Source organism: Moschus berezovskii, chromosome 15 (genome assembly GCF_049115385.1).
Source record: "Moschus berezovskii isolate FMDL1 chromosome 15, NW_MosBer_1.0, whole genome shotgun sequence".
NCBI classification, from domain to species: Eukaryota; Metazoa; Chordata; class Mammalia; order Artiodactyla; family Moschidae; genus Moschus; species Moschus berezovskii.
Genome location: NC_142474.1, coordinates 10,493,350 through 10,499,349, shown reverse-complemented (window position 1 = coordinate 10,499,349; position 6,000 = coordinate 10,493,350).

Here is a 6,000-nt window from a genome sequence, read left to right as displayed (position 1 = left end):
AATATACCGATGGATGCTGAATGGACGGACAAATGGGTAGACGGATGGATTGCTGAAAGAACAGATAAGAGGGAGAATGGGTGGAGGAATGGATATCCTGAATGATGAGGGGGCTTCCGGATGGGGAGGCAGTAACCTAACCTGTTATCTGCCTCCTCTAAGGGATGTCTGCCAAATGCAAAGCCACTTCTGCTCTGGTGCCTGGTCCCTCCTGACCAGCTAATTCTAACTCAGTGGGGTCCCCTGAACTCTGATAATTATTCAGACATCAGAGAATCTCTAGGAACCACCTCTGCTCCTGACCTTTCAGAATTCTGCCTTCTTGAGGGCCCACCCTGCATACTTCCCTCTGGGTCAGAGCTGCCACTCCAGAAACGCTTACAGGCATAGAAACAGAAATCCCTAAAGAAAGAGGCACGATAAGATATGGAGCGGAGACATTACTTTGCCAACAAAGGTCCGTCTAGTCAAGGCTATGGTTTTTCCCGTGGTCACGTATAGATGTGAGAGTTGGACTGTGAAGAAAGCTGAGCGCCGAAGAATTGATTCTTTTGAACTGTGGTGCTGGAGAAGACTCTTGAGAGTCCCTTGGACTGCAAGGAGATCCAACCAGTCCATTCTAAAGGAGATCAGTCCTGGGTGTTCATTGGAAGGACTGATGCTAAAGCTGAAACTCCAATACTTTGGCCACCTCATGCGACAAGTTGACTCACTGGAAAAGACTCTGATGCTGGGAGGGATTGGGGGCGGGAGGAGAAGGGGACGACAGAGAATGAGATGGCTGGATGGCATCACCGACTCAATGGACATGAGTTTGAGTGAACTCCGGGAGTTGGTGATGGACAGGGAGGCCTGGCGTGCTGTGGTTCATGGGGTCGCAAAGAGTCGGACACAACTAAGCGACTGAACTGAACTGAACTGATAAGATATGGAATCCACCCCACTCCCATTTTACAGATGAGGAAGCTGAGGCCAAGCAAGGCCAAGAAATTTGCCCAAGAATGTACAGCATGAGAGTGAAATTAAAGCTTGGGTCCCGCCATTCATTCATTCATGCAACAAATATATATCTACCATCGAACACGTGCCAAGTTCAGGGTCTTTTCTCTGGCATTCCAGGCCTGTGGATAAACTCTCAGGCCAATTTCTGAATCCCATGTTCCATCTGTGACCTCTCCCAGATCCCCAGCCAGTTTATCTTTGCCTCATCAGCTGCACCCTCGGCTCAGGCCCCTGTCCCAACCCCCTCACCCAGCAAATGAGGACCACCTCCTTGCCAGGACCCCCAGTTCACAATGGCTGAGGATCTGTGCACAGATGCGGTCACACGCGTGGCCTGAGAGCACCACCGCTCACTCCCTCCTTGCAGGACCCTTGGGCCCTCCCTGTACACAGAAGCACACCAGTTCAGACTGCAGCCAAGTGTTAAAGCCCCATAACTGTCCTGGGGAGATGGGGGCAGGGAAGGAAGTTCATGGTGGCACCTGGGATCTCAGGGCCAGGAACAGACCTTTGAGCTCCTGCCCAGACTGAGGAATGCACCGAAGAGGCCACAGGGGGCACCTGGGGGCTGGCTATCTGCAGGCTGGATGAGCAGGCGGCAGCAGCAATGCACTCACCAGCCCCTCCCAACACGACCAGAGGCGGGGGCAGTGTAGGGCCTGCCAATGTGGAGCAGATGGAGGCTCACCCTCTGGGGCAGGAACCCAGATTTGGGCAAGTCACGGCCATTGGCGGGGCCCCCTCTCTGGACCTTCCCGATGGAGGCAGCCTTGCTGACAACATAGAACACCTCAGGACTACAAGGGCCAAAATAAGATTCAGCTGCACAATGCTCTGCCCATTCAGAACACCTTCTGGGAATGAATCAATGAACTAGAGAACAAAAGGAGACTATGAAAAAACAACGGGACCCAAAGCCGCTTCTGGGATGGAATTCATTTGAGACAGGGTCCTGATAAGATTGATCATGACCAAAGAGTTAAGGTGCAATAGATAAACTATAGTGCGAAAAAGGAGAATAACACTGATTTAACAGGGACTAAGCATAACTTTGATTCATGGGGTCGCAAAGAGTCGGACACGACTGAGCGACTGAACTGAACTGAACTAAGCATAACTTTAAAGCTACTGTGAACAGTTATATTGTTAGGAATTTGAAAGCTTACGGAAAATGGACACACTTCTAGAAAGTTATAAGATGCCAAAAGATGGGCCCAAGAAGAAATAGAGAATGTTCAATTCAGTCGCTCAGTTGTGTCTGACTCTTTGCGACTCCATGAATCGCAGCACGCCAGGCCTCCCTGTCCATCACCAACTCCCGGAGTTCACTCAGACTCATGTCCATTGAGCCAGTGATGCCATCCAGCCAGGTTAATTAGTACTAAAGAAACTGAAATGGTAGCCAGAGCCCTCCTGCCCTCCCAAATCAGACCCAGACATCCTTACAGGTGAGTTCCACTGAATTTTAAAGAAATAACTAAGGCCTAGCTTATAAAAGTAGCTCCTCCACATCCCCTCAAAAGCCAACTTAGTGTATTGATGAGACAAGTGTCATCTTGGTTGCCAAAACCAGAGAATACAATAAGAGAAAATGATAAGCTCATTTCATTTATGAATACAGGGTGGAAAAAATACTAACTACAGTATTAGTGGACTGAATTCAGCAGTGTGTTAAAATAGTGATAATACCTCACCATTGCTGCTACTAAGTCACTTTAGTCGTGTCCGGCTCTGTGCGACCCCACAGACGGCAGCCCACCAGGGTCCCCTGTCCCTGGGATTCTCCAGGCAAGAACACTGGAGTGGGTTGCCATTTCCTTCTCCAATGAAATTGAAAAGTGAAAGTGAAGTCGCTCAGTCGTGTCCGACTCTTCTCGAACCCATGGACTGCAGCCTACCAGGCTCCTCCATCCATGGGATTTTCCAGGCAAGAGTACTGGAGTGGGGTGCCATCACCTTCTCTGACCTTACCATTAGGAAGCGTTTATCCCAGAAATGCATTAACATCAGAAAATCCACCAGTATTTGGTGTATTTGAGTATCATGAATCCACCATGATTCATGGAGTCATCAAATCAAAGGGAAAAAAAAAAAGGCCACGGATTTCCCTGGTGGTTCAATGGCTAAGACTATGCGCTCCCAATGCAGGGGGCCCGGGTTCGATCCCACGTGCCGCAGCTAAAAAAGATCCTGAATGCTGCAATGAAGATCAAAGATCCCAGGTGCCTCAACTAAGACCCAGTACAGCCAAACAAATAAATATGCAAAAAATCTTTTAAAAATCCAGTGTTTGTTAATTGATACAGAAAAAACTTTTGATAAGAACCTTAAGTATTTATTTAAAAAACCTTAGGTTTTTTTTTTAATCTTAGCAAAAGAGGATCATAAGAGAAGTTTCTTCATTTGGTAAATAGGTCAGTAACGAACAACCTCCAGAAAACATGATTCCTAGCGGAGAAACTTGATGTGCGGGTCAGGACCAGGAACAAGCCAAGAATGCCCATTATCACTGCTAATGTTTGACTCATCTGGAGAAGGAAATGGCAGCCCACTTCAGGATTCCTGCCTGGGCAATTCCACGGACAGAGGAGCCTGGGGGGCTACAGTCCATGGGGTTGCGAAGAGTAGGACACAACTTAGTGACTAAACAACAAATGCTTAACACATAGTGCCAGAGTCAGGCTACAGCGAAAAGGAGACAAAATAGAAGGTGTAAAGATTGAGAGGGAAGAGATAAAACTGTTCTTTGTTGATGGTGTGATCCCTTACCTTGAAAAATGAAATAAACTGACAATGTATCAGAACAAATAAGAGAGATGAGCAAGTTTGCCAGATACACAATCAATAATAAAAATCAATAATACTTTTACACCTGCAATACTCAAAACAATGGTGGCTTAAACAAAGGGGCATACACATGCACATATTATATGCAGACAGAATAATATATATAGTAACATTGTATTATTATATTAACATTCTCATAGTATTCTTGTATGTAATATGTGCACTATTTTTAAAATCATGTGAATGGCCACTATAGGTGGAGTCCAGGGTGCACTGGCAGCTCTGATGTCATCAGAGATCCAGGCTCCATTTCTATTTCTCCTCTTCCTTCCCCTGCACCTAAGGGCCATCTTTAAGATACCCTCTCAGTCCAAGATGGATGTCAAGCTTCCCCATCATGTCTGATGACTGACCGGAAGCAGGAGGAAGGAAGGAAGGGTGGTATTGGGACAGAAGGGATGCGCTTCCCTTTCAGAAGCCTTCCCAGAATTTGCACATAACACTTTTTCATGTATCTCATTGCTGGGACTGGTCACATGGCCATGCCTAGCTGCAAAGCTGAGTGCACTGCCAGCTCAAATAAAATCAGGGTTTGATTATGAGGGAAGGAGGGGAGAAAGGATATTGGAATGGGTCTCCATCAGGCTCTGCCATAGATCTCAATTTCCACAAAAGGGAAAGAGAGTCCCAGAGAGGTGAGGGCACTTACACACAGCCACATAGCAAGTGTCAGAGCTGGGATTTTCATCTGATTCTTGATCTTCCCATGGTACGGAGTTCCCTCTTACCCGAGTACATCCAGCCATAGGAGCACTGACCCTGACTCTCCCAGCCCTGCTGGGGTCAGGGTCTGTTTGGGTTTGTCTGTCCCCATGACCCTACTGTAGCAACAGGGATGTCCCCAGTGTTGAGCATTTATTCACACAGACCCACCCCCGCCACACCAATCTCTCCAGCTTCTTGCACAGGGCTTGGCACGTAGATGCGCAATGAACACAAAGGAGGAAGGCAGGGAGGAAACTGACAAGCTGTGAATGGCTGAAACTGGCTTCATCCTTGCAACTGCAGACACTTGTTCCTGGCTCCCATATGCTGTACCCTGAGCTAAAGAGGTGTTTCCCCAGTTTCACTTTTCAGAGGCATTTCCTAGACTCTCAAGTGTTAGGTCTGGCTCAGGTCTGAAAGAACAAGAAGGCCACTTCAAAACAAACAAAAATGGGTGAAATCAAAGGCCACAGAAGTATGTGTCCCAGATCCTCAGTCACTGTGGCAAAGAATATGTCATATGTTTCTCACTCTGATTCCTCTTCAGGGACCGACAGAGAAAGATCACATTTCCCAGCTTCCCTTGCAGTCAGGTTGGGGTCACGTGACTTGTTCTGGGCAATGAAACATGAGCAGAAGGGATGAGTGTCATCACTTCCGGTTTGAGGCAGTGAAGAGCCAGTGTGCCTTCTCCACCTCTCTTCTCCAAGGTGACCTTGGAGCCCACTGGTCTAGAATGGTGATTCACAAACTGCAATGTGCATACGAATGACCTGGGAGTCTTATTAAACGCAGATCCTGCTGTGGGAGGAGGGGAGGGGAGGATCTGAAATTCTTCATTTCAAAGAAGCAACTGCATGGTGTTGCTGTATCAGAGCACACATTTGAGTAGGGAAGGGTAGTTTGAGAGGATGCAGCTCCAAGATGGAGATCTGCCCAACTTCACTGGACCGTTTGCCTCCAAAACTAAACCTTTGTTGGGTTAAGCTGTTGAGATCTGGGAGTTTATTTGTGACCTCAGCATAGCCTAATGTACCCCCATTGAAACATTGGGATATGAAGTTGTCATTTAGCCAGTCAACCCCTATTTCTTGAGTTCCTACCATAAATTCATTTTGTGCAGGTCCCCCCCTCCCCGTGCAGGCAGGATCTTAGTTCCCCTACCAGGGATCAAACCTGTGCCCCCTGCAGTGGAAGCAAAGAGCCTTAACCACTGGACCGCCAGGGAAGTATGCTTGGATGCCTCACTTTAAGGAGTCCCTCACTCTCCCGGTCCTGGCACTCTCCCGTGCCAGGTCAGCACCGGATGGTGAGAGTTCCTTACATTTTCCTCCCTCGGCACCTCTCTTTCTGCATCCTGGTCCCAGTGCCAAAAGTCACTGGGGGAGCAGGATCTGAAGTGGGGACTTTCTGGCTTACAAGCCTAAAAGTCGTTTCCAGCAGTGC